The following is a 13,191-nucleotide window of genomic DNA, read 5'->3' as shown; positions in this document are numbered from 1 at the left end:
ATGCATTGTTTTCCTAATTTCATTTAGTTGTTTGTGTTTTCTTGTAGTTCATTAAACTTCTTTAAGAGAGTTATTCTGAATTATTTGACAACTCATAGATGTCTATTTCTTTAAGATCAGTTATTGGAGCTTTATTGGTTTCCTTTGATGGTATCATATTTACCTGGTTTTTCATGATTTTTGAATCCTTGCCTTGGTATCTTTGCATTTGAGTAATCAGGTTCCTCTTTCAGATTTTACATGTTTCCTTTGGTGGAGACAGATCTTCTTTGGTCAGCTCAGTTTGGGTCTCTGGGTGTGTATGCTCAAAATCTCCTTGGGCAGGTGGGGCCTACTATTATGATCTGTTTTGGGGATGAGACAATTGAACACTGATAAAAGGGGAGAGAGGGATATGCCACTAGCTGAAAACAGATGGATAGAACTACTGAAGTGATTTCCTACCAAAGTGAAGCTGCAGGATGGGCTCTGTGGTTACCCTCATTCTCTGGTCAGGTTTACTAGATGGTCAAGACTAGATATTATATTCAGTTGTAAATGGGGCCATAAATGAGCTTCTCTGCCCTGCAAGAACATCACAATAGGACACAGGGTTTGTACACCTTGTTGCTTAATGACCTGAACCAAGCAAAAGTGTGTACTGAATTTCCTGGTTAGGTGAGACCACCAGTTTTGCTTGGCAGTTGGGGGAATCTACGAATTCTGTTCTCTGTTCAAATGCCATTGTAAGCAGTGCTGTTGGATGGGCTATGCAATTTCCTGTGTACTCTGGTTATATTTCCTGGTTGGTTTGACTGGAAGCTGTATTCATGAGTTAGTAGGGCTATAAATTTGTGTTCCTGCCCATGTACAGTAAGAGAAGCAGCTATTAGGTCAGTAAAACTCTCTGTTGTCTTACTTCAAGCCTACCCTTACCCCAGGTTTCCTGGCCACACACTGACTTTGCTCTCCAAATTACTGCCTCACTTGCCATTGTCTCAGCTCAAGCATTCCTCAGATGCACAGCTTCCAGTCTTCTTTGGTCAGATGGGGCCAGAAGCCACAGTAGGTGGGTGGAGCTATGTCTCATCTGCCTTTGCTAGGTGGGAAGAGGAAGGGTCACTCCAGGCAACTGTCAATTTTGCAAACAGGTTCTCCAGTAGGGAGGAACTGAGAGCTACCCACAGTCCTGGCTATCAATTAATCCCCTTCCCTATGCATGGCATAAGAATTGTCCATCCCCAGAACTGGCTTTGCACCTGGAGGTGATCAGCTCTACTTGCCTGCTTCTCATCTCAGCTCAAGTATCGCTGAAACACATAGCTTCCAAATGTCCTTGCCAGCCCTTCTGTTAAGATGTGTCCGGCAGACATTCTCCACAGTGGATGGGGCTGTGTGTGACTCAGTCTCTTGCCAAATCATGGGCAAAACAGGCTCTGAGGCTGGAAAAACTCCTCATTTGAGGATGTGAATCAAGAAGATCTGTACCCCACTGAGTTCCCTGTTCAAAGTGTGCCAGCAGCTTGGTTCTACAGATGAGCAAAACCCCTGGTTGGGATTACCATTTGGGTACTACAGGTATAAACTCAATCTGCTCAAATCTGTGTGCTAGTTTTGCAAGCCCCTCCTCCCATCTCCATCACAGTTAGCTTCCCATGGGTGAGCCGTGCAGATTCTCCTGCAATCTTTGTAAGGTGAGATCAGAGTAGGGACTCCCAAGAAGTGACCCACAACGTGGGTAGAGGGGCGGGGGTGGGGGTGCATGGTTGTGGCAGTAGCTGTTCTTCCTGGATGCTCTTTTTCCATTAAAGGAGTCAGAGGCTCAGGAGAGACCGCTCCACATGGTTAAGTGCTGGCCTGGGTGAAAGGCAATGTAATCAATGTGTAGCTACTTCTCTTACTCTTCTAATGCCATCTATTTTGGTGTCTATGGTGCAGGGAGATACTTCAGCCTCACCCCTATGGTCTAGGCTTCTCTCAGTGGTGTTTTGTTCTTGTATAGTTGTTAATTTTCTTCTTGTGAAAGGGAGCAGAGTCAGAAACAACCTACACTGCCATGTTGGTGATGTCACTGTACCTTATGTTTTCTTTCGTTTCTTTTTTCATTACCTAAATACACAGAAAACCACAAAGAATAATATAACAATTTTTATAATCCTATTTTCTTTTAAAAAAAAGCCCTGACCATATTTCCAGAAGCAAATACCATCAGGAGGTCAGTGCATATACTTCTAGCTTGCTTTTGTACGTTTACATACAGGTATTTTTATTTGCAGCAATTTCAGTTTGGAGAGTGGGATTTAAAAAGTATGGATGTTAATGCAATTTGCTTTTTTCACTTTATTTTGCCCTTGAAGCCTCTCTCTCTCTTTCTCTGTCTCTCATATTCTGTGTGTGTATGTATATGTATGTTTCTTTTTCTCTCTCTCTCTCATATATATATATATAATTTTTACATATAATATACATTATATATAATTTTTTATAATTGTCCCATTAATGTTCCACATTCTATTCATCTACTCCTCTAATGATGGGAAGTTATTTATTTCCAACGTTTAGTTACCACAAACAATGCTGTGATTGATCACCGTCCCTAAGTTCAGCCATCTGCTGTGATTTCTACCACCAGATGATTGTCATTATGGTTCTGGATCTGGCTTTCTAATTGCATGGCTGGCTATTCTCCCATTATCTATTCACTGGACCTCTCCTCATGGGTCTGATTCACCATGGTACATGTTCTCAGCACTCAATTCCTAACAAAGGAACTTTGGGAGATTATTGAGTTCAACATCCTGAAACTGAAGCCTTCTCAGATCTTTCTCAGAACAGGTAGTTTGTTCAAGACCATGAATTAAATAAAATTGTTATTATTTCCAAGTTTCTAGTTTTTGCTGTTTGATCAGAGGTTATCCTAGTAAAATTTCAAGTTTATGTGTCTCGTTTTGAAACAGACTGGCTATTAATTGTTGTTCTTATTAATATCTCTCATGAATCCAGTTTAGAAGTAAAAGATACTATTGTTGTTTTCCCTATTATTTATTTATTTATTTATTTATTTATCTATTTATTTATTATTTTTTTTATATTGTAGGTGAATCCAATTCAGGAAACTTTAGGCAGTCAGTCATTGTTGGAACTGTAGCTACTCAGTTCTATAATAAAATGTGTAAGCATTTGTTAATCATTATCTATGTTCAATTTGCTTTGAAAAAAAAAAATCAATGAGATCAGAATCACCAGGACCTTACTTACAATTATGTTTGCATTATTACAGTCTTGTTCTATTTCACCATGAAGTTTATGCCTGCAGTTTCCCTGTTGGACTCCCACTCAGGGTGGTTTAAGATTGCATATCTAAAAACACATGCCCAGGCCCTGGAACATTTAAACATGTTAAAAATCAATTTTACCTGTGTGATTCCCAGCTGAATGCCACTTCTGATGTATGTCAGCTTCAAAAGAAATTAAAAGATAAGTAACATGATTACAATCAGATTAGCTTGTCTAGGAAGACAGACGAGATTGCAGAGTTGTCTGAGTGAAGATACTTTCTTCCTAGTGAGACCAGTTTACATTACATTAAATAAAAATGAGTTTCCAATATGTGTACTATATAACAAAGTGGGTAAATGGAAAACTGTTCCCTTGTGACTGAATATGAGTCATGGAAACTCTCTCTTATTTTGTGACTATTCATGAATTTACTGCCTGTCAGGACACTTTATGAGATATCTTAGAAAAATATGAATTATTCTCTGAGATTTGTTGCTCAAACTAAAAGAAGTATATCTTTGATTAACACTACTCGTGAAAGTCAAAAGAGAGGAAAATCTTGGATCTCAACTTATTCTATGTTGTAGAATAAGATAATGAAAAATATTTAGAGAGTAACTTATGACAAGGGTCACTTCTAACCAGCTAAGAGGAACATACATTAATGAATATTAATTAGACAAAATACAAGAAGGTGGGCTCAGATGCAATTAACATGATATTCACAGTGGAAAACAAAAAACAAAAAACAACTCCTGACCCTATTAATCTTATCTATAAAATAATTTTTACTTTTGTATGTAGAGTAAAAAGAAGAAAAAGAAGATCAAGTAAAGTTTTATAGGACATGTACAAAATAATGAAGCATTGTTTATTCAAGCAAGTGTAAAGATGCCACCTTAAGCTATTTTTAATAGGCTTTAATTATTTTGTTTATAAAGAAAAAAATACCGGAAATCAAAATAACTTAAGTATCTTCATGATTGGACAATAATATAGTTGCCTTGATATTTGGACACTCCTATGAGTAAGAATGTTCTAGCAGCAAGTTTTAAAAATAAAAAAGGAAAGCACATGACAGAACTTCCAAAGTTAGAGTAAGAAATCTAAGAAGAAAGAAAGGAGTAATGTAAAATCACACCCTAAACATGAATTATTTTTACACCACAATGAAATAGTCAATTTTCCAAATGTTTTAGTCTAAAATTCTCATTTTCCCCAAACACAAGTTTTTCTTCTAATGTCTTTTGATTGCAGAGTTTCTATACTTAAAGTTGTTTTCAAATTGCACAGAGACATAGAGAAACATATCTTTGAACTATTAGTGCATTTAGAATAATTTACTGGCAAAAATATTATTAAATGTCTATTTGTAATTTATGGTATTTGCTAATATTTGCATTATTCACAAAAACTTTACATAGGTAAAATATCCATTATTGATTTCAACTGACTTTTTTTTTGAGACAGAGAGAAAAGGTGAGCAGGGGAGAGAGGCAGAGGGATAGAATCTTAAGTAGGCTCCACACGCAGCACAAAGTTCAATGTGGGGCTGGGTTCCATGTCCCTGGGATCATGGCTTGAGCCACGTTGGTCACTCAACCAACTAAGCCACCCACACACCCCTAAAGTGACTTTTTTTTTTTAATGGAAGGTGCAACTATAGCCTTTCTTTGCACAAAATGTAAAAGAAAAGGAAAGGCAGAAAAGTGATTGTTAGCGAGGAATATTGGGAAATATTTCAAATAAGCTTTTTTCTCCTTCTAAATATAAAGCCTTAATTTCAGAGAAGTCCAGTTGTACATCTAGCGTAAATATCAGATTGCAACATGCCAGCATTTAAGAAGCTCTTATATCTCTGGTTTAGGTCATTTTCCCTTTAAACTGAGTTTAGATATTATTAGAAAAAAATGTGAAGAGCTCAGCTTAGTGCTCATCAGCAAAAAGCAGCATAGACTTTGGACAAAGCACAGTGATCCTCATGAATGTTTTGAAAAACATTGATATCAATCATTGGTTACTCCTTCCGTTATCCGGATATTTAATTGCTGGTAGTTATTTCCAAAAATCAATAGTTGTCTCATTTTTCAGTAAACATCTTTACGTAGAGTCTTTGGAGACTAAATTAATCCAATTTTTATGATGTGATGTATTTTATGAGCAGTTTGGAAGGACAACCATCTTGGAATGCAGCAACCTTGGTAGGAGAGCCGAAAATATATGCGTCTTTGAAACCAGGTCCAGATATTTTCTGGTTCTCTAGCTTTGTTTCTCCTCTTTGTCTTCTCTTTTGTTTTTCCCTCTATGCTACAATTTTCTCATCTCAATTGGGGTTAGTAACATCTTTTCATGTGGGTGTTGTCATAGACGATTAAATGAGTAAATCTGTGCACAATGCTTAGCGTGTTGCCTAACACATAGTAAGCACTCAATATCTATTGCCATTATTCTTTTTATCTACCACATACCAGGCATGTTACCCATATGTAATGTCAACTATATTGAATGTGTGTGTTGTGACACTGTCACAGGTTTGCCTGAGATAACTAATTTTTTTCCCCAGTTTGTGTCATTTACAACTTATACAATGAGGCAAATATATTTGAGATGCCCTTGTGATGTAAAGTCTTCTTGAATTATGGGTTATCCACCATATTTTGGGAGCAAAAGTGATGATATCTGGTCTATAATTTATCTAGGGCTTTATATTTATGTTCCAAATAATCTCTCTTTTTTATTTTTTTTTACTTCTATTTACATATTATTTTTAATGTTTACTTATTTTTGAGGGGGGGGGGGAGGGGAAGAGAGGAAGCGACAGAATCCAAAGCAGACTCTAAGCTTTGAGTTATCAGCACAGAGCCCAATGAGGGGCTCAAACTTATGAACCATGAGATCATGACCTGAGCCAGTCAGCCGCTTAACCGACTGAGCCACCCAGGTGCCCCTTTTTACTTCTATTTAACATCGCATTTCATTCTTTGTATTTCTTTTTATTTGATTGGTTGAGGAATATTCTGTTACTAAACCAGTATCTTGAGATATAAATTCAGCTAGAAATTAGAAACTCTTGATTAAGATTACTTTGCTACATTTTGACCTATCCAAATCCGACCCCCATTCTAGGCTTCTGGGCTATTTTCTCAGGACAAAACTTTTGTCACTCTGGTTTCATGAGTCTCTTGAAATATCAAGTTTAGTGAATGTTTTGCGTTATCTACTGGTTTCTTCATTTAGTGCTTTATGGGTGATGTTGTGTGACCCAGGACTATGAATACAGCAGAAGATAACCATGGTGATGGGTGATAACTAGACTTAAAGTGGTGATCTTTTCTCATTGTTTACAAATATTAAATCATCATGTTGTATACCTGAACCTAATAGAACGTTGTATGTCAACAAACATTTAGTAATAAAAAAAATAAGCCTGGTCTCAGATTTCTGTCACCCACATTTTAAGTTGTAAAAAGTTATCCCTAAAAAACAGATCTGAAATTATTTCTTGATACCTTTTGTATAATGTACCTTTATGATAGGAGAAGATAGGATTCAGTAGGCAGAGAGGGAAATATTAGGGCCAGAGGATGCTGGGTGGGGAAAGACACCTACTTTGGAACAATGCTGGGAGCATCTGACCACAGCAAACCCCTTCAGGCTAAGGTTCCTCTTAAGAATGTAACAGACCCCACCTACTCCCCCTCAGGTTTCCCTTAGGAATTTGACAAAATAACCTAAATATGGCCATAGACCACCCCTCATACAATGGGAACAAGCCAATCTGCAATGGAAAACCCAGCACCTAGAGCTTTCAAGCAAATAAGGGTAGAACCTGAGAAAGCACAAGGTGGGAGGGAAGGGGGAGGGGTGACCAGAACCTTATAAAACATGGACTCTTGTCTATAGTCCTCAGATACTCACTTTTGAATGCCCCCTCTTTGTTCTTGTCTGTTAAAGAATTTATTGAATAAGCATGAAACTGATTTTCCTCTGTCTGCCAGGTTATTAAACCCTTGAGACATAATTAGGGAATATAAGGGCTCAACTTACTGGTAAAGGAATTGTTAATGCTTACTTCAATAATAAGGGACTTTTTCAGAGAGTTTCAAGAAGAAAAATTTTTCTGATTTTTATTCTAAAGGAAGTCCTTGAAATATTCTAAATTTCTCTTTTAAGCACATTCACTGCAATATTTCCTACTGTGGAATATTATGTGTGGTATCTTAAAAAAAGATGTACATCAGTATGTACAAGCATAGAGCATTTCCAAGAAATAGTGTGTAAAAATAATAAATTTCAGAAAAATAAATAACAGGGATATTATTAATGTTATGTAAAAATTATACATATAAACACTTTCTATGTATCTATGTATCTATCTATCTATCATCATCTTTTTATCTATCACAAGCCAAAATAGTAAGCATGCATCTGTAGACACATAGATATGTGTGTAAATGCAGAGAAAAACCTCAGGAAGAATATTTAACTCATGTCAAACAGGGGTAGTGGTAGGGAATGGGGAGAAGTCTGGGATTACTAGCAAGAGACAAAGGAGAACAGATTTATTTCCAATATTTTTATTTTTAAAGACTAATGCATTTACATATTATTTCAGTACCTGGAGATTAATTTGAAGAAAAAAAATAAAGCACTTGTGTAAAAGACACTACATTTTAAATGTTTTTTCTCCATATCCCCAAAGAGAGATTAGTGAATATTTAGTTTGAATTGGACACTATACTTGAAAAGTTAACTTAGAATGGACACTAAAATTATAAGATTCTAGAAGAAGAAGTCCATGAATACATGTTTTAAATAACCAGTCATCCTAGTTGAAATCATTCTTTTTTATCATCATTAGCATCATCCATTTTTTGTTAGGTGATTATCATATATGTACATGCCTATATGCATATGTATATGTATGTTTGTGTTTGTGTATAAAAAAGAGAGGCTGGGTGGGGTGCCTGGTTGGTTCATTTGGTTGAGGGTCCAACTCTTGGTTTTGGCTCAGGTCATGATCGCAGGGTTCATGGGATTAAGCCCTGCATTGGGCTCTGAGCTGACAGCACAGAGTCTGCTTGTGATTCTCTCTCCCTCCTTCTCTGCCCCTCCCATGCTCATGCTCTTATGCTCTCTCTTTCTCAAAAAATAAATAAATAAATAGTTAAACAAAACAAAACAAAACAAAAAACAGAGAGTCTGGAAAAACAAACAGTCCATAAAAGTTTATTATTTTTGTTGTTTTGGGATGTTAGCACAGATACATCGCAACATTAACTGACAATAAGAACATAACTTAGTTGCAAAATGAGCCATAAGCACAAATATTAAGGATGTTCTGACCTCTAGGAGAAAGATATGGTTGGCAAAGTGGTGCCATAAATTATATCTCGAATAACAGAAGAAACTTTCACAGGTAGAATGAATGTAAATGTACTCAACGTAGGGGATATGAATGAATCAAAGGATTAGTTAGGGGATGGCGTATATTCAAAAGATGCTAAATAAATATTCTGATGTATCTTGGATATTTGGACTCAAACAGTTTTAAAGTCTCACATCAATTAACTATTGAATGGTGGTTAATAATATTTTTATGTAGGACTAATGAATAACCTACCTCTTAGAGGAAAAAACAAATTTAAAACTGTGCCTTAGAAGCTCCAGTAATACATTATCTCTTGGCCTTCGTTTGCCCATCTCTATAATGTGAAGATTTCAACAGATAGTCACTATGGTTATTGTTAGGCATGTAATTTTCTGTAGAGATTTTGTTTTGGGTTTTGTTTCTAGATTCTCAAGCCTTGGGTTGACTATTTCAGAGGACTCAAACCTCAGTCTAGTCTAATTCTGATGGAAAATATAAAATTATAAGGAGGAAAGTGGGCCAGGAATCAGGAAATTTTGATTCTAGTATCAGTTTGGCCCTCACAAGTTGTGAGGAATGAGGTCAAGCCTTAAAATCTTTGGACTTCAGTTTCTTCCCTACAAAGCTGAGATAATAATTTCTAAAGCTATTGCCAGCATGGTGTGCAAATCAACACAATAAACATATGCAAACGCTTGGTAAATTTAAAAATGGTCTTATATAAAGCATTATTATTAAATCTGAACATTGGTAATAAAAAATAAAACACTTTGAGCCACACTGCCTCTTATTATTCCCTGACAATGATTCCTCTGTGTTACTGTACCTCTGTGTTTGGAATGCTCTTTGACAGGATTATCTGCAGGTCTCTGTTTTCTTACTTTAAATCTCTACTGAAATGTCACCTTATCACAGAGGCATCCCTCCCCTGATATCCTTTATCAATTAGCAACACTCACCTTATCTCCCTTGCCATGCCTTATTTTATTTATATCAACAACAGAAATATTATCAAGTTATTCACATTTCTAATTTTTGTAATACTCCCTTTCCTCAACAAACATGAGTATAAAATCCATTAGAACAGTGATTTTGGTTGGTTTACTGTGTATCTCTATTCCCTCAAAGAGTGCTTTCCATGTTGTGGGCACACAATAAATATTTATTGACTAACTAAATTTATAAATTGTTTGAGGGAGATTTAAGTTAAAAATATAAACAAAACTAACTTTGTGGGTTTTTTTTTTATCCTTCAGCAGCTCACTTAGTAAGCTTTTACATCTATCAAGGAAATATTGAAAACTCACCCAATGAATACATCACGCCAAAGTTTCAAATTTCCTCTTAGTTTTGCTAATATGATTTATTTTTAGAAAACTGTGTAGCAATGTCTGAGAGGAAATGGGTTTCAGCTGTGTCATGTCAAAACAAACACTTATATCGAGAACTTTAGATATTTATAAGCATTAAGGGATCCATCATTGAATAAAAGCCAATTATCTGAATACAGATAAATTCCGATTGTTTGTAACAATCAGTTTAGAAATGCATGGAAAACATTTAAAAAAAAAACAATCACACTTATTTTATCCACTTACCTTAAATGCTATGTCATGCACATTATAGATGTGTATATCTTCACATGTCAAAACTGTATGGGATAACTTGAATGCTATAACTTTTACCTCCAGGTTCCTCAAAAGAATAGAGAAATCGATAAGGCTAGAAAGAGTTTACATTGAAGAATGTGAAGCAAGCCACAGAAGTACTGTGTTGACAAGACAACAATTGTAATAAATTGAAATTTGACTATAAATAGCAAATTCCCGATTCTTTTTAGTATACCTTTAGAAGACAGTAACTAAGATCCGCATATCATTGACTAGGTAGTATTCTTAAGAGTAATGTATTATTGGGAAAGCCACATAATCTTAAATCTATTATTTGTTGAACTTAAAAGCAAACCTTTCAGCAATTTGTAGCAATGTCACCAGAAATTGATCATCTCGTCAACAAAAATAGTTTTGACATTTCCAAGTGAGTCCTGCTTCTTTACATTAATAAAATTCCAACATTTCTAGAAATACTAATGGAAAATGTCAACAACTAAACTGATATATGGTGCATACTGTTCTTTTGTTTTTCAAAATGCAGCAAATAAAATCCTTCCAATCTACATATAGCGTAAGTAGTACACGAAGGACTGTGTTAGCATTTATTTTAACACAAGCCTTTTGAAGACATGAAGACACTAACGATACTTATCATCTAGACAAAGTCATGAACTGCATAAAAAACATGACAGTGTCCTTGGAGTTAATGAAAGTTTAAAGAGGTCTTTAGGTTATCTGATAAAAGCAAAGTTTCAAATTCAAGGAGTTTTAAAAAAAAAGGAAGAGATCTGGGTAGTAATAGAAGTTCTCACATGGAATCTGCAGAAAGACTGAATTTCACGTCATCAGCAAGCTTCCCATAATATCATTAGCTTTAGCTGTTAATTAATTTTGATCTGCAAATGCTATCTAAAGGTGAGTGTGTGTGTGTAGGGACGGAACAAGTGAATGAAATATTTTTCATTTATGGATATGTCAGCCTTTGATGTTCCCAGAAGGGAAGTTTTTAACCCTATGGCTAATATGTATAGTGGTTGCATTGAGTGAGATGACAGAGCCATGAAGACAAATTTGCAAGGCAAAAGAAGTTAGAAAGAGTTTCAGAAATGATGAACTTCCTACCAGAAACATGTTCATTAAAGATAGCTTCCTTAAGGGGCTGATATAAACACAAGATCCTAAGGACCCTCAGAGTAGATTGTTGGTTGTCTATAACACATCTGGCTAGAAATGTACCCCCGAAATAGTGTTTGACAAAAACACAAGATAGCTATGTTGACAAACCTAAGTAGCCAAGGGAGAAATGAACTCAAGTGTTGGGAATCTGAGGACTTAACATCTCATATGAATATTGCAATATTTCAAGTTGGATGGTTTTGTTTGAAGTTTTTTTCATGAAAAAAAAAATTGATGTTTGTTATACTATACAATATTTTTAATTATCAACAAATGCTGGGGTGTATCTTACTTTTTTTGATAGTAAATGGAGGATTAGCTGTTACATTGAACATATCATCTAAAACAGTATGGGCTGGGATTAAAGTAGGTGATATCATCCTAGCAATTTTTTCATTGCTATGTTTTCTTAATATTGTGCAAAATTTAGCCTCACATTAATACATAACATAAGTATTATGTTTTTAAATAAGTAACAAACTAATTTTTTCATTCAATATACTCAGGTAATTACTAGGATGTGCTGCCTAAGAAACTGTCTAAGAAATGAAATATTAGAGGAAGTTTAATTTTGGGGGTGAGGGGTGAGTGGAAAAGGGAAATGCAGAATTGGTTGTTATATAGTGAACTAGATGGCTCTTTGATCCACAGATCAGTCTTTCTGAGTGCTTCAATGCAATAATTACCTGTTTTTTTTTTCTTTGAAGAAAATTAATTGAAGATGTTTTTCTTTGCTTTGCCATTGAGGCTGTTACTTATACCCCTAATAAACGAATTAAGAATTCCAATCAAAGCACACTTCCCATGATCATTTCTCCTCAGTCAGTTCTTACATTTTGTTTTTGTAGTTTGTTGCCTTGTTTTGCAACTTTTTTCAACTTTTTTTTTAAATGCCATAAAAATATATAGTGTTTTTGCCTTAAAGTTGCCCTTAAGGAGTATTCAACCTTGAAAATATATCCACAAATCTACCCAATTTGGTGGGATATTGCTGATTAAGATGAAGGAAGACTGAATCCATTCCATCGATGGACCTTTAAAGTACTTTGTATTCCTTATTTCTGTCCCCTTTATGAGGAAGAAACTAAGTTAGTAAGACCAATATAGCTTTGGGTTCAAAAACTGTCAGCACAGGGTGTGGCAAGGTGTTTTTGCAGATATCCTTTCAACTTTGTTGTAAATCAGTTTCAAACATGAATGTTAAAACCACTGGTTTTTCTTTGTGTGAGACTTCTGATTTTATCATTCCACTGATCCCCCTGTGATAATTAAGAGACAATAAGTTTGAGCCATCACTGGTGATTTATGCCGGTAATAATCTGGGTTTATAAAGAATTTGTTTTGTGATGGCACTCACATTCTTTGAATCCCCATAAATGTAGCTCCATCTGGGCATAGTTCTGGCATTTATTATTATTATTTTAATGGCCAATTTTGTTTGCTAAAAGAATTCACACACCCGGTTAAAAAATCTTCAACATCTATTTTTCTATATAGCAACTTTTAAATTATTTTTAAGAGGCTATCATTATAAATATAAACAAAAATACAAATACAAATTGCTGGTATGAAGTAAGCAATTGTCTTTCAATCAATAGCTCAAGAATACCTTTGAGGCTATTTAAATGCATCAGTTTTCAAAATAAGGTCATCTATTTTAGCTGTGTTTTTTTTTTTTGATGCAAAACTGATTTACCTATAAAAATTTAAAAAGCAACCAAATTTCTCCTATCAGCATAAGCTTTTCCTAGATTATAAAACTTATAAATAAGA

Source organism: Felis catus, chromosome B1, assembly GCF_018350175.1.
Source record: "Felis catus isolate Fca126 chromosome B1, F.catus_Fca126_mat1.0, whole genome shotgun sequence".
In the NCBI taxonomy this organism is placed as follows: domain Eukaryota; kingdom Metazoa; phylum Chordata; class Mammalia; order Carnivora; family Felidae; genus Felis; species Felis catus.
Note: the sequence above shows the minus strand (reverse complement) of the source record.